The following is a 27,117-nucleotide window of genomic DNA, read 5'->3' on the forward strand; positions in this document are numbered from 1 at the left end:
TTGTAAAAAATGTATTATTACATGTTATAATTTTTTTTTCCTTTTCTTTCACAGATCCAAATTTTAAAATAAGCAATTTTTAAGAATTTAGTTTGGAATGAAAATGTGAAAAAAATGTGTACCATTTTTTATTCCTATTACTTTGAAGGTAAGTTTAACTAAGTCTCAATATGCAGAATGAGGAGGTCTGCAAGAAGCTACAAAGTGGAAACATGTTTCTAAAAACACTCTGTTTATACCTATGTAGTTTTGAAATCTGACCATAATCAGATATCATGTGACCTGCAAAAAAAGAGATTTGAGGGGTTCATAATATTTCCTATTTTAGCTATTGAAGGACCGCAAATATTTCAATCATTCTTCTTTGAACATCTTTGCAGACAAAACTCTGTGCTTACCTTTTATCATTCGCAAGGAATTTTAAAAACGGAAATATGTCACTTTTTGTAACATAGTTATTGTGTAAGATATTCTTTCATATTTACAAAGAGAGGAAAAGGCACTCTGTGCACTTTTTATACTCCATGTAAATACAACCTCATCATGCAGACCACTTTGTTTTGAAAGGGTGTTCTATAAGTGTGCATGATTGCACTGAATACTCATAGAACAAGACACATGTCTAGATTTATCATAAATCTCGATATGTGTGTGAATGGTGCACCATTCTAAAATTGGTGTAGGAAAGCACAACAAGGAGAATTGTTATCATTTCTCCACATTTTTACATCTTCAATGCATGCTGAAATGTTCAGTATACACTGAAGGAGAAAAATGCATTTTCTCATTGTTTTTGTGCAGGAAGGTTTGTCTTCCTGCAGAAAAACAAACATCACATGACACAGATATCCTTGCACTATGGTGCAAGGGTGCCTGTGTCACCACATGGCTGCAGTTTAAGCAGCCGTGCAGACAGAAGCAAGGATTTGCAACATATTTATGTACATATGTTGCATCCCTGTGCTTCGGAAGTACTACAGCACACTGCAGTAAAGAGGTTACTGTGTGATGCTGCAGCACTTCCTCATACTTCTGCACTTATACATTCACCATACGCTACTAATGCATTCATTCAGTCAATTACGTACTACACATACATTCATCTAAACTAACACTAAAAGAAATGTAGCTCTTTTTTTAAACCAGGAAAGTTAGTTCTTACAAGAACTTTTTTTTTTCTTAATTCTTCTTTTATAATTTTTTGGGGGTTTTCTGAACAATTTTTAAATTTTGGGGGTTTTTCTGCAAAAAAAAAAAAACAAAAAAAACAGGAGAAACCAAACAATGAAGTTCAGGGAACAATAAAAAAACTAAAAAAAAAAATAGCAAATGTGACTTTCTTGGCGGCGGCAGATTAGATCGAGCGACTGCTCACCATAGCACAAAGTCGCATTGCACTTAGTGCAGAGCACTTTTAAAAATTGAAATTGAGGATGGATGTCCAAGGTTTGGGCTGATGGATGCACTCTTGATGTGCTCGGCTGCGAAGAGGTGGATGGCGCAGGATCCCCTCGCGACAGGACTCTTTTGCAAATCTTGCACGTGACCAAGGTGGCATTGGTCTTATTCTGCCCCTCGGGAAAAGTAAAAAATTTCCACACCACTGAAGAAAAACGTTTTTTGGGTGGTGCCTCCGCCAAAAATTCATCCTCAGAAGTATGAGGTGATGCAGGTGATGCCTGCTGCCCTGAAGCCATTTTTGGTTGAAAAAAGTTAGTGCCAAGTGTAAACTTAGTCTAAAAAATCTTCTGCTCTCCAAAGAGATGGTGCTCTAAAGAAGGTCAAAGAAGAATGATTGAAATGGGTGGGGTCTTTCAATAGTTAGAAGAGGAAGTGTAATGAACCAATCAAATCTCTTTTTTTGCAGGTCACATGGGATCCACGCACCCTGCGCAGCACGCACCCAGCACGCATCCGCGACATTGAATAAAAATTTTTTTATAGGATTAGATGTAAAAATATATTAGTTTTAAGACTAGTTTAGAGTTTGTCTTCAATTAATATTCACATGAAATACATACATATGTTTTTTTTAAATGTTAAATACTTCGCAGGATCCGCGCAATTACCGCGTCATAGATGCAGATGACGGATCGCGGAAGTGCGTAAACGTCGCGTTACGTACATCGATCGTGTCGCGTATAGGCTGGGAGTCGCGTACCGGTCGCATTGCGAAAGGGCGCACTAAACACGTACCCGACGCATAGCATGCGCGGATGCTATCGTGTCGGGATCGGGAACGGTGCGCGGATCCAAAAACATTGAAAAAAATATATAAAAGAAAGTTTTGCACATATAGTAAAAAAAATAATTTGAAAAATATGTTTGAAAAACCCATTAAGTTCAAATAATATTTTTTAATTTTTAAAAGAATTAATTGAAAAAATAAGTTTAAAAAATGGTGATAAAAAAGTATTTAAAAGAAAATGTAATTTATAAAATTGACACTGAATTTGAAAAATATACAAATCCAATCAAAATCATTAAACATGATATCTTCAGAGATAAGTTATAGATAGGAATTAGCATTTAAAAAACCTTTGAAATTCACTGAAAAAACCAAAGGTTTCAGGGGCGTTATAGTTGGGAATTGGCATTTAAAAAACCTTAGAAATTCACTGAAAAAACCATAGGTTTCAGGGGTGTTATAGTTAGCTGGACATTTCCCTCGTACAAAACCCTAGAAATTCCTCCGTTATAGTTAGTTCAGCTAACTATAACTCGCGCCCCCGCAATGCACTGCTGATGACGTCACATATTACATCACTCATGACATGGTCAGTGACATCACTGATGACATCTCAAATGACATCACTGATGACGTCATCCAAGTTGGGAATTGGCATTTAAAAAACCTTAGAAATTCACTGAAAAAACCATAGGTTTCAGGGGTATTATAGTTAGCTGGACATTTCCCTCGTACAAGACCCTAGAAATTCCTCCGTTATAGTTAGTTCAGCTAACTATAACTCGCGCCCCCGCAATGCACTGCTGATGACGTCACATATTACATCACTCATGACATGGTCAGTGACATCACTGATGACATCTCAAATGACATCACTGATGACGTCATCCATGTGATAAATTAGTGCATCTTCTCACACCCTAATATAACCTTTGATACACCGACTCAAAATTTCAGACGGCCATTTTTAAAACCATAAATACTCCAATACCAATAACTACATACCCACTCATTGACTCTTAGGTCTACATACACCTCCACTCACTCACCTGTACAGTCACTCATACTTACAGTCACTCCGTACAGGACTATCATATGCATTTATACACCTATATAGACACTCACACACCGCCAATCATCCATTAAGGTACTGACACACCTAGTCACTCTTGCAAATAATTAAACACAGTCCAATTTACTCACATATACAGTTAAACACACTAAAGTTCACTTACTCATAAAAATACTAACAAATTCTGACGCTCTTATACAATTACTGATACAAGCACACACTCATCCATACAGCCACTCCCGCAATCACACTCTCCCATATAGTTATATACTCTTACACACATATACACTGCGTTTCACATATGTAGTTACTGACACATGTACAACTGAGATATACATTCAATCACTAACACACCCATACATACACTCACCCAACCACACAGTCCATCACAGTTGCACTCTTAAAACCATGCACCCATAGAAACACCCACTCACACATCTATGCACAGAGTCACACACACCCTACCCACACAAACACTCAGGCACCCATACAGATAATCAGACAACCAATCAATAACCCATATAGATACTCATATAGCTATTCACAAAACCATGCAGCCACTTATACACCAACACACAGATACATACAGACATTCACACAGTTTAGTCACTAGTCTGCAGTAAGATACATTTAATGACTCACTTATAGAGCCAGTTACGTACCTAGAAAATTATCCATTCACACACTTGTATACCCACTCATTCTTCAACAGGCCTTTCCCTATATATATTAAACATATTAAAACTTTACAGAGACACAAACTCACTGGATGACGTCATCAGTGATGTCATCAGTGATGTCATTTGAGATGTCATCAGTGATGACGTCATCAGTGATGACACTGACCATGTCATGAGTGATGTCATATGTGACATCATCAGCAGTGCATTGCGGGGGCGCGAGTTATAGTTAGCTTAACTAAATATAACGGAGGAATTTCTAGGGTTTTGTACGAGGGAAATGTCCAGCTAACTATAACACCCCTGAAACCTATGGTTTTTTCAGTGAATTTCTAAGGTTTTTTAGATGCCAATTCCTAACTAAAACGCCCCTGAAACCTTTGGTTTTTTCAGTGAATATATACATACATACATATTCATCCATACCCTTGCCGCGTGCCACAGTATTTGTTTAGAATGTGGATGTTTTTCTCTCATGTTTTAATAACTTTTAATCCACAGCATTTAAATTCAAGTGAGTATGTTGAATACACATATATATATTTTCTCTTCATGTGACCACAGGTGCATAGAAGGGGCTAGCGAGAATGTGTATAGTATTTCTTTTAGGTTTACAATGTTTTGTATATAAAATGTGGTGAAAATGGTGCCTTTTTGGATTGAGATTGAGGAAGGGTGTGGGACAGCCGAAACCCATCTCTCTGTGAGGTGCAGGGGCCAGGCAGAAGCCGAGTACATTAAAGTGATCCTTAATACCACAGTCTTCGTGTCCGTGCTCCCATGTTTGAAAGAGTTCGGATGTTATATTTATAAAAGTCATCAGATTGCAGAACTTTGCACAACACACATCCTCAAAGGAATACACTACCATAACAAAGTTCCATTAGTGGGGTTTATTTTCATGGCCAAACTAGCCCAACGCGTTTCAGCGTTTATACGCCTTTATCACCAGGAATTGAATATATACATATAATATATATATACACATATAATATATATATATATATATATATATGTATGTGACGGGGATTTCGCCTGGAGCACTCCTGAACACTGGCGATCTCGAGGGAAAGCAGGAACAGACGAGAACCGACCCAAGTTGCAAGTGAGTGAATTATTTTATTTCGTTCACAGCAATGCCTGCATATATATATATATATATATACACACACACACTTGAAAAGTTCATGAGATCAGAACAGGCCAAGTGGTGGGAGAGCAAATCCCTTTCCAGATACCTCGAATTAGGAAGAATCCCGTGAGGGTTGAAAATTATGCTTGCCCCAAGCTATGAGAACCCGGACCGTCAGATGTTGGCTGAGTGGGCGGACTGCAACCTCGAATCGTCACGAAAACTTGTTGTTATCCTAATTAAATATGCGGACAGCGACAGAGCAGCGTTACAATTAAAAATCGATTAAATAAACAATGAAATCAGTAACCAGGAACATACAGCTGTTACTCAGAAATACAGAGAAGAAATGTCTAGCCGCTTGCAAAGAGATGAGGATGTCATCAAAAGGCGCAAAGCTTATAAATTTCAAAGGGACAAGGTGGACTATGAACAGGGGCGTGTATTCACCTTTGCAAGAAAATACGATGCGGTTAAAGTGGCAAATCCATCAGGAGGTCCCCCCTTGATACACCCTAGTGTAAACGGTAGTCTACAGGCATCTACATCTGCTTCGGATTTGAGTTCAGCCATTGACAGTGGATCTGACAATGACCAGGCCTCAACAACTCGAGGGTTGGGGTTTATAAAACCATCACTGGGGCAGGAATTGGATTACCTACGATTAGACAGATTGCAAACTCTGCGCCCACGTGGACAGAACACAAGCACCAACAAAGAACAAAACGACAAAATCAAAAACGACGGGCAAGACGGCAATGCAGAAAACAAAAACAGAAACAAGCCAAACAACAAAAAAATAACAAATCGGATATGGAACAGACGCTAAAATGGAAGAAAATATAGTTATCAATTTAACCACAACTGAATTAAGTGAAGATGAAAGAAAAATATTGTCTTTGGGCCTTTCTTATAGCCCTGTTAGAGACTTGGATTACGCCGAACCAAGACTAGATCTGTATAAGTTTGTGCGCAAAATTAAATTACGGAAATATCATATAGTCCAAGGGACGCAAAATCGTGACATTGCAACAACGATACATGCAGAAACCAATGTAAGTCCTACACTAACAGTGGGGGATTTAGATCTCTTGAGAAATATGCAGCAACTATATGATGAAAATAACACAACTATGAGTGAGATGGATCAGGAATCCCAACATTTGGGGGCGACACTTTGAACTAATTTTAGACCAAAATCCACTTTTTGCCCTAGAATGATGCAAGATAATTTGGATGTTTCTCATGAAAAAGTAACGTTTGAATTGAAAAAACTTTATTGTACTACCATGAAATCCCCAAAGAGGTACACCAAACAAGATCACATCTATTTCCAATTGGTCAAGAAACTACAGGGGGACGACGGGATCATCATCCGGCAGTCGGATAAAGGTGGGAATACATCAAAATATGTGGATTACTTCCTTCAAGATCATGTGAAGAAACCTCCATCATACATACAGGATACTGGGGACTTCCTCCGCAAAATTCAAAGTGTCAAATGGGATGCTGAGTGTTGGCTTATCTCGCTGGATGTTGCCTCATTATATACCAGCATACACAATTGTGATGGCTTGTTGGCAACAGAATTTTATTTGAAAACTAGACCCAGACAATTTTTGCTTGCATATCAAAATGTTAATGACTATGATTTCTACATGTTTAGAAAATAATTTCTTTCTCTTCAACAACCAAATTTCCAGCAGGTCAGGGGAGTTGCCATGGGGGCCTGCTTTTCTCCCAGTTATGCCTGCCTTCATATGGGCATGTGGGAGGAGCGGGTCTCACGGCAACACATGGTGACATCCTTTTCAGGCACGTACTTTGCTGGTACAGGTATATTGACGATTTATTTCTGGCATGGAGGGGTAATGAAAACGATGCTCAACAATTCATATCTGAGCTTAATGACAATAGCTTAAACTTGCAGTTCTCAGCTCAAATGAGTAAGGAAAACATAGTATTCTTAGATGTAGAGGTATTTGCATAAAAAAACAAGCTAGAAACACGCCTCCACAGAAAACCAACAGCTGGTAACACGGTGGTGCATGCTTCCAGTCATCATCCTTCCCACTTGATCAACAGCATTCCCTACAGGGAAATGCTGCGGATCAAAAGGATATGCAGTACTGAACTGGATTGCATGCAGGCCCAACAAGCGAGTAAGGACAGGTTTCTAGCTAGAGACTACTCCAAGGGTGTAGCTGAGACGGCCATAAACAAAGCCAACTAACTACAACGATCTGAAGTGCTAACAGATAGAACCGTCAGGAATAACAACACTGTCAGGCCTACGGATCAGCCCACTCGTTTGGTGTTAACTTTTAATCGACAACATAAAACACTACGGAAAATTGTGAATACAAATTGGCCCATGATTCTTAATGATCCAATATTAGGTGACCGATTAACCTCTACTCCTAATATCACCTATAGGAAGGCTCGATCCATGAGTAATGCATTAGTAAGAAGAAGCCCTGAGGTTATCATCACGAAAAATTGGCTTAACAACGGAACAGGGTTTTACAAATGTTCCAGCTGCAGGGCGTGAAGATATGGCTGTAATACAAAGTCATACATTACCCCTTTTAAACCTAAACCAGTTGTGATAACAAAATTCCGTAACTGTAAGACTGAATTTGCGGTGTATGTGCTGGAGTGTCCATGTGGCCTGCGCTATGTGGGCAGCACCAGATTGCAGGTCCACAAACGGATACTCCGGCACATGCAAGCTATAACCAACAATGATGCCGCGTATCCAGTAGTAAGGCATTTCAAAGAATACCATGGCAGTGATGTACAGTATTTAAAATACTTTGCCATTGATACCGTCTTGCCTCTCAGAAGGGGTGGAAATCGTGATCACCTCTTAAGAAATACATTTTAGAATTAGACTGCAAAACACCACAGGGCCTTAATGCAAGCGAAGATTTTTTTACCTGCTTATGAATCATCTGTATCACACATTCTTCATTCTTGTATTCTTTTTTAGCTGAATTTCGGCATTGCCTCACATATGTATATATGCTATGTCAAGGATTTACTTATTTTATAATTGTTTACACTTTTATATATTATAAATCACGGCTGTGATTTATTAGGGTGTTGGCACCTTTATATTTTCAGCAACACTAGAACTTTACATAAGGTAAGTTATCTATGGACATTGCCCACTTAGGCAGGACTCGCGAATTTGTACCTGTACAGCATTTGAAGTTGTGTGCATATGTGGATATGATACAATCAAGAGCTCTGGTATTTTACCTTAATAAGTAAATTACAGACGAGTAATGGTGATTAGAGGAACTAACATGTTTCTGGAAAGATACTAATGGTTTTAGGATATAATGTGTATTTATTTATACAGTGCCTTATGTCATTTTATCCTGTTTCACTTGTTTTAGCTCGGTCTTAGGAAATAATAAGGGAGACAAAAAAAATATGGTTTTAAGGGATATAATCTTATTGCATTTTACCCAATATGAACTATGTGGTTTTTGTTTTAAATATTTATATAATATCATGAATATTCATTAATGGCTCATTCCGCTTTTTTGCACATATTTATTATACTCTATTTAAGAACTATATATATATGTTGCACAGAGACAAGTCCATAACAATATCATTGAGTATTTTGTCCATTTCCATGATGTTAAATCACACGTGTTTTCTTTGCACTTGCACTTTAAAAATGCCTTTGATTCGTGTCATGTGATCAAGGCCTTGTTTGAGGCTGAAACGCATAATGGCGGAGGTGCGGGAGTTTACGGAATAAACTAACTTTGCACTGATTTTGGGTCTGCATTTTCGTCCTTTCGGGCTGTTGGTGTGGCGAAAACTGTTTGGAGATATATATATATATATATATATATATATATATATATATGGAATTCCAATCCTGGCAGACGAAGAGCAGACAGGCACAGACTCCGTGAAATACTGGCAAAAAGATGTAGTTTAATCCAACAACAGCAAGACGCGTTTCGACGGCGAACCGCCTTGTTCACTTGTCTGTTACACATTCTAGTGACACTTAAATATATTAATGTGCAGTTGTCAGAGCAACCACCACTCTGTCATCATAGACATAGAAAATCATGACAAAACATACGGCATGACATGACAAAAACACGAACAAAATCCTGATAAACGTGTTTAAATTAAATACATGTAGAAAATTAAAAAGATACATATATTGTTAAGCATATATATATAAAAACGGCAATTAATCAAGCTCATAGCAAATATATATATATATATATATTTATTATCTACTGGCGGTCGCCAGTAGATAGTTATAGTTAGGACCGTGTTTCCATAGGAAATCTGAAAATTCTATTTTGAATAACTTTGGCGCCGGTTGACGAATCCTTGCGAAATTTTCAAAACTAATGGGGCGCTCCGCTCAGCTCCTACCCTGAAAGTCTCGGGGTGATTCGTCAAGCGAGGGCTGAGAAAAAAGGGGGGTCCCAAAACGCGTTTTCCCCATGCATTTTCCCATAGGACCTTTAGTCGAAGGTACAGCCCGAACGGCTGAACAGAATTACTTGAAATTTGGCAGAGAGGTGGTCCTCAGGTCAGGCATGTGCCTTTTGCATATATGGTGTCAACCTGTTCAGTAGTTCCTGAGAAAATTGCAGTTAAAAGCACATAAATATCTATAGGCGCGCACCGTGCGCGCACCCTAACGTGCGCGAGCGTAATTCTGATTGGTGGTTACATGTCAGTCAACGTTCGAATCGGTCGAAATCAGGAAGTGTCGGCCGCCATTTTCTGTGTTTTGGTTGTGTGATAGTGAAAAAGAAAGGTGGAGAACGTGAAAAGGGGGCAGGGTAGAGAGTTCCTGACCCCCTAGCCCTTGTCAGGGGGTCGCTGAAGGACCCCGAAGGAAGGAAAAAACATTTTTTTTTCCAAAAAATCGCGGGGTGCGCGCACGGTAAAAAATCTTTTTTAAAAAAATATATATTTAAACAAGCCATTCCATATTATAGGATACAGTCAATCTATAACTATATACATAGGTAGTTTATTGTAAAATAAATATATAAAAAATATAATAATACATACATAACTTAGCATTTAAAAAACCTTACAAATTGCATTAAAAAACCATAGGTTTCACACACGTTATAGTTAGGAATTAGCATTTAAAAAACCTTGCAAATTCACTTAAAAAACCATAGGTTTCACACATGTTATAGTTAACTGGACATTTCACTCGTAAAAAACCATTGAAATTCCCCCGTTATAGTTAGTTCAGATAACTATAACTCGTGCGACCGCCACTCTATCACAAGGATGATGTCATCAGTGATGTCATGAGTGATGCCACTGACCATGTCATGAGTGATGTAATATGTGACATCATGAGCAGTGGATTGCGGGCGCGCAAGTTATAGTTGTCTGAACTAACTATAACGGGGGAATTTCAATGTTTTTTTACGAGTGAAATGTCCAGCTAACTATAACATGTGTGAAACCTATGGTTTTTTAAGTGAAAATATATATATATATATATATAATTATGCCATAGTCTCTTCAAATAATCTGTAACAGCTCAATTGTGCTAATCGTGTCACTTATTTTAACTTTTTATCTACCCTAAGATATTTATATATTTCACTGAGAACTTTTGTTAGGCTCTCTATACTTACCTCCGTATATTTGTTCAGGCTTGAACAAATTCTACTTACTGCCTCATTCTAACTATGTTAGCTATTAGCTTTTTATGCTTTGCACATTGTACTTTTTTATCAAATTTTGACTTCTTGGTATTTTTTATGCCACCAGATAGACCTGACAGTTTTTTTGTGAGAATTGTTTCTCTGTATTGCTGCTTCTATAAATATTTCTGTACATCAGATTTAGATTGGCTTTGTTTATCCTTCGTATTTTGCACTATATTGTAGTACTGTATATGGTATATCCATTGCTTTACCATTATGATATTTATCCATGATATATATGAGTTTTATCCGTCATTTTTTTAAAAAATGCTCATTTGCACAGTGTTTGAGAATTTCAACTGTCAACTTAATTGTCATATGTTATTGTACATTGTGATCATACTTATGTTCCTTTGGCAATTTGCACTTGCCTTTGACTTAGCGGTATTTGCACAATAATTCTGATTTTTTGCACTTGCCTAAAACTTAGCGGTATTTGCACAACAATTTTGACTCTTTGCACTTGCATCTTTTGCACTTATAACAGCAACTTTGCTGTTTTTACCACACTAATGATCAGATTCTTGTGTTTGTGTTTACAAAGTGATATTTAATAGGAATGAAACAAATATTTTCCATATTAATTTGCTATATCTCAGCAGCTATAAAGTATTGGATTCTATTTAAGTTGTAATTAATTACTAATATCGAATTTTTTTGGACTGTCGGTAGTTTCGAGGCTTGATACCATTTGTTTCTGAAGTCTGTTTAGTTTCACACACACATTAAGGTTTATTTCTAAAGTGAATTGTGCTATAATTTATTCATGGACGTTCCCGAGCGCGTCATGTGATCAAGCTCGCGGATGCCAGCAAAACGCGTCATGGTGGACACTATGTCCGACGATTGTAATGGACTTATATCTGCCTTTGCCAAATAAATTAATGCCTGCACCTATTCCGGATTCCTGTCTATCTCTACCAGCGTGAGCACATCGAAGAGGTCCCTGCCAGCGTTCTTTCCGCCTGTTGGCTGTTAGTGGCGGTGCTGGATTAGTTTTGTGATATATATATATATATATATACATACATATACACACACATATACACACACACACACGAATATGGTACATTGCAACGCGATGCATTACATAGTGTGCTTTTACAACGCGATCGTTACAATGACCGCGTTGTTAGTACACGATGCGTTTACATCGCAAGTCATTACAACGTCTTGCACTAGGGGGCACGCTGGACTTAGGAATAGTATTAATTACTATTCCTACTCCAGTTTGCGCAACAGTAGGGAAGGTGTTGGAGTTCATTTCCAAAACCTCAGCGCCCCCTAGTGCAAGTCGTTGTAATGACGTGCGATGTAAATGCATCGCGTAGTAACAACGCGGTCGTTGTAACGACCTTGTTGTAATGGTACAGCGATGTAATGACAGCGTTGTAAACGCTGTTTCCACACACACACACAAATATTTTTTTTTACAAATTAAGCTCTGATTGAGAGGGAAATTCATGTTGGAATTATTACTGTTCAGGTGATGAAAAAGTCCCACTGTTCAATTATTAGGTCTAATCAAATCATAAGGCTGTCATCTATTTACGTCCCCCAATAGTATATCTTGTCCATCCATATTGACCCACATGGTCCCCAGACATGTTCACACTTGAACCAGCCCATAAAAAGGTCATAACTTTCAAAACTAGTCCTCATTGAACCAAAATGCATTTTTGAACAAAATAATCGTGGTCATTTCTACGAGCATGTTAATGTAGTCAAAAGGTTTGCATATTATTTCTAAAGAATGTGTTCCAGAGCATGCATACCCCATTCATTTGAAATGCTAGGATATATAGCAGCCACATCAAGTGTAACCAACATCATTCCTTTCTCCAAGGTCAAATCATACATCATGTTTAGGACATGTTGTGTATCACAAATATAAGATAAGATGGTAAATTAGTGAAAATTTGTTTTAGGAAAGGGTCAGCATATTCCGAAATCTTCTCAGTTGCCTGAGATTATTGGCCTTCCTGGTGGAAAAGGGGATCTCTTATAAATTGTAGGCAGTGTGTATGGGCATGGGAACATAGGTTGACAAACATACATTCATCCTCATTAAAATGTCCCATGTCTAACCATTGTTTCAATTACAAGTTGACTTATCTGTTGATGCAATACGTATGGTTATTCTATAACCTAACAAGATGGTTCATTAAGCTGTGAAAGAATTTCACTATGATAGTCTATTTTATTAATGACTACAATGTTACCCTCTTTGTCTACCTCTCTTATATTATTATTGGGGTCATCTCTGAGTGGCTGTAATACTTTCTCCTCTGACTCCAATGAGTTATTCCTGCTGTGTTCAATATGGCTGTTACTACAGTATTGTGACCTCTTGTCCAAGTCTAAAAAAACAGCCTGGAAGAATAGATCCAAATAGTTGCCACTTGTTAAACCTGTATTTGAGTCATAATCCACTATCTGTGCGGAGGTATCCTCTGATCTTTAATTATTGTAAGAAAATGTTCAAGGTACTAAGGTTTCAGTCCTGTTCGGTAACTGAGAGTAAACATATTGCAATGCTAATGTCCTGTATGGTCAGGTCAGATACTACTTCTTGACGTGCTACTTTAGAAGGACCTTTAGGTTTAGAAGTACAATTTTATTTGCGTTTCAGATTACACACAAACTTATATAACTCAATCATTATTTGATTAGTATAACAAACAGCAGGTCAAAAAACCCACAGTTTTTAAAAACCAATATCATTTCATCACTTAGTAACTTCTCTGACAAATTTATAACCACATCTTGCAAATTCTTTTTCAATGCCTTGTCAGTTATATTGCTGTCAGGATTTGTAATCCTCAAATAATGTCCTATTTGTTGCTCCTGGTCGATTATGTGGATAAAACCCTCTTTTTCCTTTTGTACCGTCTACTTCTACTTTTGCCCATTACATTTTCTGCTAGTGTCCTGTTATTGGCCCCTCGACTTCCTATTCTTTTTATATCCCAAAAAACAAACCGTTTTCAGCTGTGTGGTTTGAGTGCGTGGGCCCGACCATTCCTCACCCTCATCACTAGAGTATATGTTCAAAGAAGTATTACTCTTGTAAGATGGTTTCACACCTATGCCCCCAGCAGTGGGATTGTAAGGTTTGACCAAATATTACATTTTTTGGTAAAGGTAGAGATATGTCCTTCTTGGAAATCATTTTCCTCTCTCAAGGTTTACAGGTTTACAGCTTTTCTTATTATCTCCTAGATAAGTAATGATCACCTGTTGCAATATTGCATAGTGTTTCTTGGTGGGTTCTGGCATATTGATTGCCTCAATTGCTTTTTCAATGTTTCAATAGTTTATTTGATTCAGACCTCAACTGAGATCAACAAATACAGATAAACAATTACTATTATTGAGTTTAAAATGGTAAAGCTTTTAAGACACACTATAGAATGAAAAAGTAATAATGTTTTATCGTCTACTTATACAACATTCAATACAATAAAATAAGGATGTTAAGATTGTGCGCTTTACCTTTAAAACAGCTTCAAGAAACTTTTTAAAACTTAAAAAAGTTATGGCATAAAAATTCATTTTCTGGAGAATTACACAACATAATTAAATCTTGGGCCAAAATAGCATTATACTTTAGTTGAATTGGGATTATATATCGTTTTATATTGCTTTTTCAAATTCTTTAATTTATAATTTAACTTTGGACACTTTTCTATCAATAAGAATCTCCATAATATTATAGGATGAACTAATCAGTTCTTCTTCCAATTCGGCCACAAGATCTGCTTCTAAATCATATCGGGGCATATGCATCAACATTGGCATTTGCGATTCCTTATTAGCGAAAAATAAGGAATCGCTAATAAGGAATAGCAAAAGGCTATGCATGTAGGAATCGCTATTCAAATAGCGATTCCTTAACTTTCCTTAATTGCTACTAGCAAATTGCGAGTAGCAATTAAGGAATGCCATCCCAATCATTCCTATGGGCCTCCAGGCCCATAGGAATGAATCGGAGATTGCATGAGCAAATAGCGACTACCAGTAGGTTCTCGCAAATTGCTCATGCAATTTCAAGGGTGCAAGGGTGTCAAAATGACACCCTATTGCACCCCTGAAATTGATATGTGCACATATGTTGCACACACACATGCTCTAAGGGCATGTGTGTGCGCAACATGAAACTGTGAAAAATGCACAAAAGTGCATTTTTCAAACTTTTAGCAAATTACCATGCAGTTCATCTTCATGGTAATTTGCTCCCCCTATTAGCGAATTCGCTAATTTTTTTACTTTCATGCATTGCATTTAAGGAATCCCAAATAGAGATTCCTTAAATTAAGGAATCTCAATTTGGGATTCCTTAAATGCTATCGCTATTCAAGGAATCGCTATTTAAGGATTCCTTAAATAGCGATTTTTGCTTTTGGGTTGATGGATTGGGATTGGGTATTTTTAACTCAATACCGGGAGCTATTAGCGAATCGGTATTTTACCGACTGGATTTTGGCTTGATGCATGAGGCTGATCATGTTTTTCAGATTTTAAAGCGCACCATCACCTGGTACTGTATCTTGGAACTGGGAATACTCATATGTGGGGAAAATCTGGAACCCCCAATACCCTCAGTATTGTACTGTTTTTTTTAGATATTGCTTCACTGCAATCCCATCCCATAATCTAGTTTTCATCAGTCGTCTAATCTCATGAATGTTTCTCTTAAACCTTCCTGCTTGTTAGTTCTATGTCATCTTTTGGTCTTTTGGAATTCCTGTGCTTGTGTCCCTGAATAACTCTTCAGCCATCTTTTCCTTGTCATCACAAAGAGCATCCATTGTATTACAATGTTGGCTATGAGTGCAGCCAATCTCTTATATAGAATAACAATTTGGGAGACTAGAAGATGCCAACGCACATGTGCACCGAATAAACACCAATTTATAAAATGTCCAATGTCTGGTAGATCATTACTGGGTGGTCGGCAAAGGGGACAACAGCCCCCAAACCCCAATACCTTTCGTATTTCTCAAAATTCTACTGATCCAGACAATGGTGAACTCCATTACGGCTTTTTTAAATACCTTGTAAGAATGTACAGCTCTTATACCTACACATGTACATAGAAGCTTTATACATATATACTGGGCAAGACTGTACTACCTGCGTAGTCAGCCTACGATTTATTCCCCAGTTGTTGTTTTCTAGTACTCCTTGTTACGTATCCCCATGTACATATGTCACTTCATCCCACATAACTATAACTTTATTTTCGGAAAAGTCACTACGGTTGCGCCTACTGAATTTGACACATTCATACAGTATTCTGCCATAGGCAAGGCTATGTACTCCCTTAGCCTACAATGTATATCCCTGTTTCTAATGGTTTCTGCATCTTGCCACATACCACAGTATTTCTTTTGCAACTGAAGTGACACTAATTATTTTTGCCTGGTCAGTAAGGCCACTATGGTTAGGACCTTGGTACACTGCATAGCACTGCACATATTGCCCATAATAAGGCAGCTCCCCAGAATCCTACATACTCTTATATTTACTTTACTACAGTTGATACAAACACGAGTATCTACTCGGAGTAAATGATTCAAATGAGCAGGAAACAGATGCCTCAGGTTGCATCCTGTGCAATGATTTTCTTGCAGGTGGCCACAGCTTTCCCGGTCTCCAGGAACTTCTGCATTCTAAAGCCACAGGAGAGTCATACCACAGGGCAAGCTGGATCCAATGACCAGACATGAATCCCTATGTATGTATGTATATTGAATTTCTATAATGCGGATCTAGCCAAAAGGAAGCTGAATGTTGTACAAGGTCAAAGACAAGAATAAAGTTACCGAGTAATAGGAGGGGAAGCTGGATTGCGGATGGCTAACGCACTGTGATGTACTGTCCTTCAAAGATGTGAGAATTCAACTTTTTCCTAACTTGCAGTATCTATTGTGGGTGTGGTCCTGATGGATATCGGATGTTGTTCGAGAACCTTGGGGAGTAGAGAAAAAGGCCTATCTTGCTTTTTCTTTTTTACACTCCTTAGTCTGCAGTCTGATAGTGTCCTGGCTGTGGGAGTGCCTACAACCAGCAGAGATAGTGAGCTCGCCCTTGGATCAGCAAGAGGGTAGCTTCCTCAGTCTCCAGGACAAAGTTTTATTCCAAGGATTCAAAACACAGTTCAAGACAGCATTCTCTAATCACACCACTCTCAGGCAGATATGAATTTTTAGAGTAGCATTCAGACAAGTCTTCTTCCTTTAATCAATCCAAGTCAGCTGTCTGTTGGTGGTTAAACAGGGTAATTTAAAGAGCAAAACCAGCCTACAGATGATGAAATAACATTGCCATATTTCCTCCAGCTGACATTTTAAGTAGAGACTTTTTAAGGCATGGGTAAAGTGGGCAATTGACAAGGCCCCCCTGATAAAATGAGTGGGACAGTCAAAATTCCTGCCATGATAATGCTGCTCATTAAAAAAAAAAGATTTGTTTTCCAATTTGATAACCGAGCATGCTGTACAGACGCTTAGGGACACATTTTAAGGGATTGCACAGAAGCAAATTGACTCAAAGTAGCACTACTTTGCATCAACAAGCTTTACTTGCATGTAACTCGAGTGTATTAGCACAAGAACCCACAGTTTATGACACAAAGCATGATCCTCTAAGATTGTCAGACAGGGCTTAGCATAAAAAGGCTCCTTAACATGCAAACATTCTATGCATTGAAAGTATAGATAATCAATGTGTGGAATGTTTGTCTAGGCAGGATTTGTATTGGAAGGGTATGCCTCCAGTGCAACTCCTATGCTAGACAGTGCATACCCACCACTGCACCATAGAGCAAACCTGGTGCGTGGTGCTAGGCAGCCTGTTTGTGCACCAGCGGGGAGATAATTAGCAGCAGGCGGCCATTTTTAGGTCGAGCATAAGCGCATGCGCTGTCTGCAAGACCTTTTGTAATCCCTCTACTGAGTGTAATTACACCTACTTTCCTGCCATTGGTCCACAACCCCCCGTTGCTCCAATTTGCTGGCTCCTCATTGGCCGGTGCTCCCCATACATCACATCCGTTTATGATGCAGGAGCACCGGACAATTACTGGTTCCTTACACTCTATGTCCTTATCTGTTTCTTTAAGGACTATTTATTTATCACCCTGGTGCCCGCTTAACTTGCAGCGACAGACATTTTATGTACACGGGTGCCGTGCTTTTTTTCAGAACGGCACCCGCTGTCAAATAAAACATGGCTGGTGTTCTATTCTATCTGCTGCGGACGAGAGAAAGAAAGAATTCTTAAACTGCACTTTATTTTTAAAGTTACACTTTAATCTTTTGCGGGCTGTCCCACCAACAAAAACAGGCTGCCTATAATGCTACTCCCACTCCAGCTGCTGGGTTGAGGAAACAGTGCCTTCGTCATTGCTTCATCACAGGCCGGTGTCAGCCAGGCTCTACCGGGATCAGCTCTGTAGCCGTAGATGCCACGGTAATCAGCTGCTGAGCTGGGCTCAGACATGCCCATTTCCCCTTCTCCCCTGCAGCAGCCCACAACTCGGCCCTGCAACACTTGAAATAGCTGGGTCACTGCTGGACAGAAACAACCGCCTAGCAATGGTAGGTTTCCTCTACTAATTGTGTAAGAACACAGGAAAGTGCAGAACTTCCTGTACAAAAAAAACATTACGATAAGGAAACATTGCTTTTTTGTGTATGTGTTGCATCAACAAACAGCATTCTAAATATCTTGTTTTTTAGGTCTTGTGTGACCGTGTATATGCAGTGTGCCCTTTCAAGATTACACCTGCGTAAAAGTAGTTCCAGAAGTGATAAATTCAGCATTGGTAATGTTGCTGGGTATTCCTCTTGTGTGGTGTAATTACCATGCCAATAGTGACAGAACAGGTAGCTAATGGAGCAGGACAGACTTGACTCGGCTGAACGCATCAGATACAGTACACGCACCATCAGAGTTAGCGTGTCTGGCCGCGGGAATATTCAAAGCTTAGTACATGCATGGCAGATACATTGATAGACCTTTTAGTAGGTTATGTGGCTTGATTGGTGAGTGAGTTGATGTTTGCCAATACGTATCTCCGCAGTATCAAATAGAACCCCTTGAACATATTGATCGGTCTCCTTGCGGGAGCTAACCTAAACAACATACGCACACATGCGTACACTCAGTGCCCCTATAAAGGCCCTTACCCAGGCATGCTTGCAGACCAATGCACTCTGAAGCACATTGTTTCCACTCCGCAAAGCAGTGCATCCCCTCTCCTCACACCCTACAGTTTACACCAGTTAGCGCTTTATCCTAGGGGCCAGAGGTCTTTTTCGATGGATTAATACATTGAAAAATAGCATACATCAATCTGAAATTAGTGTTGACAGTTCTAAGACATTTATTTTACCTGCCAATAATATATACGTGCAGTTCTCCTTCTGCCTAATACCGTTTTGAAACCAGGCTACAGTTGAAGATATCGCTCTTAGATTTAGCTATCAGAGTGCTTGTATTGTCTTCCCAAATTATTGCAGGCTACACACAATGAATCTCCACTCTGGTCTTGTCACCGCAGCACCCTAATTTCTGTGTTACTATTCGCCATAGTATAACAGATAATGAAACACCTCCTAAATGCGGGGTCGGGCATAATCGGCGCCATAAAGCAAATTCACTTTGAAAGGAGGGTCACAAGAAACGGCATAAATACCCATATACATCCTGTTAGACCTTTTTCTACTGCTATGTACTTTATTTCGTGGGAACTGAAAGAAGCGTACATACAGCCACTGGTGGTTCAAAAATGTGATCAATAATAAAGTGCGGTAACACAAGTTATGATTTACTAGGAGTTGTCGGACGTTGTAAACGTTGGTAACTTTTTAAGGCATTTACGCTCAAATAAGATGCACATTCACTGGTAATGAAAAAACCTAGCATTCTTAGGAATGCAAACGAGGAAAATGGTCTCGATTTAACCCTAAAATGTACACTTAAACCCTGGCTCAATTTTGGAGCCAGTTCCAACAATGCCTTCCAGAGATGCTCACTTTCAGGCAGCTGGGCTTATCCAATAAATGTAGATGCCAGTCCTTACAGAGCCCTGGTGATTGTGCAGAAACTAGAGTAAAAGGTGTGTGCTTATTTTATATTCTAGCGTTTAGAAACGGGCGCATTCAATTTGTATTTGCTAAGGGTTTCCATTCCCTTTTCCCATTAACTCGTAGGTAGCAAAAAAGTGAGAAAGTGACTGAACAGCAAACGCAAATTCAGTTTCCTTTTTCCATGTTGTATCCATGTGTAATGAGGTGCAAAAGTACACCACATACCCCAATAATTTACATTAGCATCTAAATGACCTAAATAGTTTGTAAAACTGTTGTTTTATATCCTAGTATGCCATTGATGCCACTATTTTTTGTAAACAGGAAACTATAGCACTTACTTTTAATCTCTTGTATTTGACACAGCTAGTTGGCTTGGTGTCATAGACATCCATGCTTGGGGTGCTTTTTAGGTCTCGCCTTGCTATCGCGTAAGCGATCGCAAAGCGAGACTATAGTAAGGGGCATTTAAAAGTGCTCCGAAAAGCGGATTGCATGGCGAGCACGCGCACAATCACGCGCATCGTGCCGCCATGCAATCTGTTTGGCATCGCACTACAAAGGGTCCGCTCCCCCGCCTGGAATGCGCTCCCCCGTCAAGCGCGCGCGCCACGCTCCGCCGGGCTTGTCCTACTTGGCTGCACACAACTGGAATTCCATGCCCTCTGCTTTCAACCCTGTCTCTGACTTTCCGTTAACAGCCCAGAACTTGGCTCTTCTCGCCGCCGGTTTAACGAGGCTCTATGTTGATTTCCTCTTTAGGCTTCCGAGGGCAGAACAACCATGTTGGGTAACAATTGAACTAAAAAACATAATTTTGTTCACCATCGCATTCAGTTCAAATACTCCTCATTCCTAGTCGGCTGCTGTTGTTTTCCACTCTCTGCAAGCGCCATCCTCCTCATCCTGCAGTGACTCCCTCTTTTCCCAATGTTTGTACAAGAGAGCTCTCTGCAGTGGCCGGGCCTGCACATAGCCCCGTGCACTGACAGGACTGCACGTTAACAGCAGTGTGTGTGCGCGCCGTTTTACACACGCACCAAGGAAAGGTTGTCACATTAACAGATGTATGCCCTGCATAAAGAGGTTACGTCCATCCCTGCACACAGGCATCTTCGACACAGGATGCCCTGTGAGTGGGTGCCGTGTGCACTTCAAGCCCTGTGCAATGGCAGCCTTACAAATAAAGATGTCCTCTGAGATGGCTCTGTTGGCAGTCCTACACACAGAGAAAGAACCCTGTGCGTCGGCAGCCCTAGGGAGGGCAGCTCTTGCGCAGTCAGCCCTCCTAGTACACGTGCGCTCTGACAGGCACGTGCACAGGTAAACTGGGCACCAACCGCCAAGCTGATTCGCTGCGCATACAGTCCTAGTGAGCAGCCGTGCCTTTTTTTTTTTTTTTAAGGCAGATTTATATAGCGCTAACTCGACCCAAAGGTATTGGAGCGCTTTACATGAGCACCGGTTGCGTTACACATTCAGGCACAGGGAGATTAAGTGATTTGCCTAGAATCACAGGATGTGGACGCGACCCCGAGGCTCGAACCCTGGTTTCCAGCATCAAAGTCGGCAATCTAGCCGATGGACCACACCCTCTTCTGTAGCCATGCAGAACTTCATTAAGCAGCAGAGAAGACACATGCTGTCCACCAAGGCCTGAATCCGCTCTGTTCTGTAGGTGTGAACACTGCCAGTTCGGTCTACTGCCAACCCTGAACACTGGCAACCACAAAATAGCCTATTTCTCAGCCCGGTATGCAGTGCTCTGCCGCCTACCTGACACTCCTCACTTTTGCATACTACCAGGCTTTTTTTTTTTTTTGCATATTTATTTAGCGCGAACTCGACCCGAAGGTATTGGAGCGCTTTACATAGCACCGTATTTACATTACACATTCAGGCACGGGGAGATTAAGTGATTTGCCCAGAATCACAGGATATGGACGCGACCTCGAGGCTCGAACCCTGGTTTCCTGCACCAGAGGCGGCCAGCCCTGTGCTCTGCATGTTATCTATATATGGTACCAGTCCCACAGAGTGTCAGACCAGAATTCAGCCAAGTGCCTGCTTCAGATGTGCACTGCCAGCCCTGTGTTTCCCCTCACTATGCACTGCCACCTTGCCCTTTGCCAGCTCAACGTCTAGACTCTAGAGTGGCTGTATCAGGCACGCGCAGAACTGCACTAAACATGATATTGTCAAAGGGAATAGTATAGAAGTGTCAAGAGAAACGACACATCGGGTGCTGCAGCACAATGACGAGCTACGCGATTCAAACAACTATGGTCATGCAAATAAGGCATTTATGCACTGTCTGTGTGCTTGTAAAAAGAGGCAGCTCCAAAGGTAATCTGTGGAAGTCTTTAATGAGCATCAAAGAGCGGCCAGTAGCCCTGGCAGGGATCAGCAACTGCCACCGTTCCAAAGGAAACATTCGAATACCACTTTTCTAATTCATAAATGTTCCAACATTCTATTACCCTGGCATTAAGAACCCAGCACCTTGGATGGGAGGACACGAGAAGCGGCAGCCGGAAGGTGTTGGAGCAGCTGGCAGATCAGTGAATGGTCTGATCAGAGGAGTGGCTTCTCTCCCCTGCCCTGGACCCGGGCTGCCGATCCTTTCCTTGCCTCTCAGGAGCGGATGTATGTCGTTACAACGCACACTTTTACAACGCATGCACTTACAACGCATTTTTTACAACGCAACATCCACTACAACGCATTCCATTACATCGCATGACACTACAACGCATTTTTAAAAACTACCTTTACAACGCATTCCATTACATCGCATACTACCTTTACAACGCATACCATTACAACGCATAATATTACATTGCATTTAAGGTAAGTATTGGATAGTATAGGGGTAAAAATTACTATTCTTACTCCAGGGGGTGCAACAGTAGGGTAAGTGTTGGATAGTATAGGGGTAAAAATTAATATTCTTACTCCAGGGGGTGCAACAGTAGGGTAAGTGTTGGATAGTATGGGGGTAAAAATTACTATTCTAACTCCAGGGGGTGCAACAGTAGGGTAGGTGTTGGATAGTATAGGGGTGAAAATTAGTATTCTAACTCCAGGGGGTGCAACAGTAGGGTAAGTGTTGGATAGTATAGGGGTAAAAATTACTATTCTAACTCCAGGGGGTGCAACAGTAGGGTAAGTGTTGGATAGTGTAGGGGTTTTAATGTAATATTATGCGTTGTAATGGTATGCGTTGTAAAGGTAGTATGCGATGTAATGGAATGCGTTGTAAAGGTAGTTTTTAAAAATGCGTTGTAGTGTCATGCGATGTAATGGAATGCGTTGTAGTGGATGTTGCGTTGTAAAAATTGCGTTGTAAGTGTAGTGCGTTGGAATAGTTGCGTTGTAAAGGTTGTTCTCCCTCAGGAGCCAGGCAGTGTCAGATTGGGATCACAATTTGGCCCGGGCACTGTCAAAACAAGCATTTGCAATGCAATAGGTCTCACATTTACGCAGGTTTAAGCTATTGGCATTGTAAATGACAATGCTTTTATTTATGTTTTGAAAACCAAAACATACATAAAGGGCATTCTCATTTACAATGCCAATAGCTCAAACTGCATAAATGCGAGATCTATTGCATTGCAAATGCTTGTTTTTTTTGTTGCTTTGTATTTCATACAGGTATACAGATGCAACAAGGCAATCTGATATTTCCGGAGAATTTCCACCTGATAGTGTGACCTAGCACATATGAACACAGTATCCTTTGATTCTTGTGTCTGCCAAAGGATTATTAGCAGTATACTATGCAAAAAGAGTCCACTTCGGATGGCCTCTCCATGTGTTGATGATGTGCACCTAGTAGCCTATTCTATAAGGGACACTATTCTCACCAACAAGAAGACAGAGTTAGCGCTGTCTTAATTGAGTTGCTTGCTTCTTCCAAATGCCAAGGTCATTATTCCACACTAGACAGTACTAATGCCTGCAACACTGAACGAAGTTCTTAGTCAGATTTTTTTTACCACTTGTAAATAAGAGGATGTGGCCTAACGGCTAGAGCGGGCGACCTCAAAGCTCGGACACTTGGTTCGAGCCTCAGCAGGGACACTCAACATGCTGTGATTCTGGGCAAATCACTCAATCTCCCCATGCCTAACAAAATGAAAGTGTCAGTCTGTAACACAACTGCTACTCATGTAAAGTGCTCTGATACCTTCAGGTCTACTTTGCGCAATATAAAACTCCCCAATTGTTTTTAAAAAAATCTCCCGATGGGGTGCCCCCCTACCGCCTCCCAGAGCACGGCACTCTTTATGTTTATCTATGGCAGGCTGTGTGCTGCCCTCCCCCAGCCATAACATCCCACGGCATGCCACTGTTTAGCTATGGCGACCAGCCGTGCTTTTAATAGGACAGTATCAGAACTTTTCATCAGTAGTGTTATGTTTTGTATTCAATTCAAACAGGCATTTCTCAGAAATCCTATCGCAAAAGGGCAGTAAACTTGGGGCAGTCGGAGCGAAGCTGGAGACCTGTAGAGTTGTGCATTTTCTACAATAACAGTCTGTATAAATGTATAAAGTGACTGGACAGGTCCCTTGTTCCACTGTCAGGACAGTTTAACACACAGGAACAACCCAGTCTTGCAGGTTCAGACCTTTTAAAAAAAACATAACTTTGTGTCATAATGTGTGCATCAAGTGTGTTTACTGTGTCAATGGGTAAAAGACATGGTCATTTACAACGTCAATAGCTCTAACTCAAGCAAATGCGAGACCTATTGGATTTGCAATGCTTGTTAATAAATATGGCTCTGCATTGCTTTTTCACCCTACTGCAACCCAGTGCAGATGTGCTATGCTAAAATACATCTGGCCCTTAGTGGGCATTCCTGGCATGCCCAACCATAACCCTGGCACTCTCAGGCAGTTGGTGGCAAATTAATTGAAAAATATCTTTGTGTATCATTTCTCTCTCCTCACTTCACCTCACCTCTTCTACCTCAACCCTCTCTCTGAATCTCTACTTCTCTATGTACTTTCATCCTCTCTATCTCAGCTCTCTACCCCATCTTTGTATACCTCACCTCTTTCAATATACCAAATATACCTCTCTCAGCTTCATCTCTCTCTAACTCCTAACTCTCAACTCGCTCTGCCTCATCCCTCTCCAAGCACGCCACTGCGCTTCATCCATCTGACATCCCTGTATCTCTTCTCCATCTACTTCACTTCTCACATAATTTCATTTCTATCTTCACCTTACCTCTATTTCCCTCTCCGTGTCATTACTAACTTACTCTACCTCTCAACCGTTTCTACCTCACAACGCACCCTCATCTCTCTTTCTCATTTTTCCTTCTACCACACATCTTCCTCATTACCTTACTTACTACTCTCTCTTACTACCTAACCTTTCAACCAGTCTAACAATTAGTTCACTACCTCATCTCTCCATCTCCTGTTTCCCACGTTCTACCACTGTTCCCTTTCCTTTACCACTCTAAATTGCTCACGCTTTTCTGACTACTTCTATTTCTTTACCTCTGCCCCTTTTTCTTTCTGCCTCTCTCACACACGCTCTCATATCTCATGCTTGACCTCCTTCTCTATTTTAAACAACCCGATCCAGCTCAAGTCTCACCAAATTCTTTCTTTATAGATATCTCTACCTTACAACTCTTTCATATATTTTTCTATCTCAACCTATTTAGAAACTCACCTTTCTTTATTTCATGTGGGTCTCTCAACTTCCGCTTAACTTTACACCACATTCTCTTTCTACCCTTCACCCCTATCCCTACCTTCCATTCTTCCCCACCACTCTCTTTATTTGACCAGTTTTTTTTATACCTCTTCTTATTTTGCCCTCTATTTTTCCGGACATCTCTCTAATTCTACCTTTACCTCTCTAAATTCATCTCTAGATTACCTCTCTCTCTACCTGACCTGTTGGAGTATTGTACTCCTCGGCCTTTATCGCTCTCTACCTCTCTATAGCATATTTCTCTGCTTTCCCTACCCACAGCTTCCTCTTTTTACCACTCCTTATCTTTTCTTCTAACTAGTTACATTTTCTCTATTTACTTTACTTTTCTCCCAACCTCTCACATATTTCTGCATCATCTCTAGCTCTACTCCCTTCTGTCTCCACTTCTCGACTCTCACTCTACTGTTCTCTTTGTCTCCGTCCTGCTCTTGCAGCATGCCTCCTGCACCCATGGGAAGATGTGAGGGTCAAGGACAAGAAATGAAAAGAAAGTTATTAAATTTCAACCAATGGAATGCTGAAAATTCTTAGAGCAGTGCTTTGATTTGCACAAGAACACCAGTGGTGAGGGGAGATTTATTTCGATTACAAATATTCAGCAACTAAAGCTACAATTTCAGGGAGCTATGTGAAGGTTCCTTATTTAATATTATGCACTAGTTCACTAAATATGTAACAAGACACTCTTAGCAGGTTTTTCCTACAATGGGACTAACAAGCTGGTTAGACACTAAATTCCACATAAGATGCTGTTGCTAATAAATGTTTTTAGATGCAAACAAAAAAAAATGTCTGTCAATGCGGTTTGTTTTTTTCTGTTCTGTTTGTCTGGCAGACACTAGACAGCTCAAGCTTTTGTGTGTGCCGGTTTCTGACTTTTAACACATAATTAATATTGTATGGTATCACGAAGGTTCGACTGAGTCAAAAAAGAAATCATAACTTCAAACGTCCTCCAAACAGCGGGCCGCAATATATAGATTTGTCCGGGTCCCACAAATCCTGAAGATGTTTTTAAGCAACGTGATCCAGTCCTGGTTCCACGAATATGCTTTCTGACAAAAGATAACCAAGCATCTCTCTAGCCAGAGCAAGAAATCAAAAATAACAGCCTGGATCCCTTCTGCTGAATGCTCGCTCTCTCTCTCGTTTTTCCCAAATTCCTTTAAAGTTCAATCCAGTTACACCCACCAAGCATGAACGAAAATCTCCACCTCCCTGGCTCTATCACAACTTCCTCCTTTGCTGAAGGTGGCTCCACTGCTTTGAGAAAGGGCTATATTTTCGAAAATGTATGATGCTGTGGGTTCTGCTCCTACATATATGTGGCTTGTTTTTTAATCCTTTGTGTGGGCCTGACTTTACGGGTAGCAGCTGGTATTCTAATGTTAACAGAGATTAGGTGTTGGGCGAGCAACTGAGATCAGCTAAAATGGGACTCATCGATGCTAGACATTGCTGCCAAGTAAAGTC

The 27,117-nt window shown here is 40.2% G+C and overlaps 1 protein-coding gene across 2 annotated transcripts in view; it reads right to left on the reverse strand.

The window, feature by feature from the left end:
* The window catches only part of GLS (glutaminase), a 932,984-nt gene that overhangs the window by 530,152 nt on the left and 375,715 nt on the right, over positions 1-27,117 (reverse strand). The gene's annotated exons all lie outside the window — the stretch shown is intronic.

Source organism: Triturus cristatus, chromosome 3_2 (assembly GCF_964204655.1).
Source record: "Triturus cristatus chromosome 3_2, aTriCri1.1, whole genome shotgun sequence".
NCBI classification, from domain to species: Eukaryota; Metazoa; Chordata; class Amphibia; order Caudata; family Salamandridae; genus Triturus; species Triturus cristatus.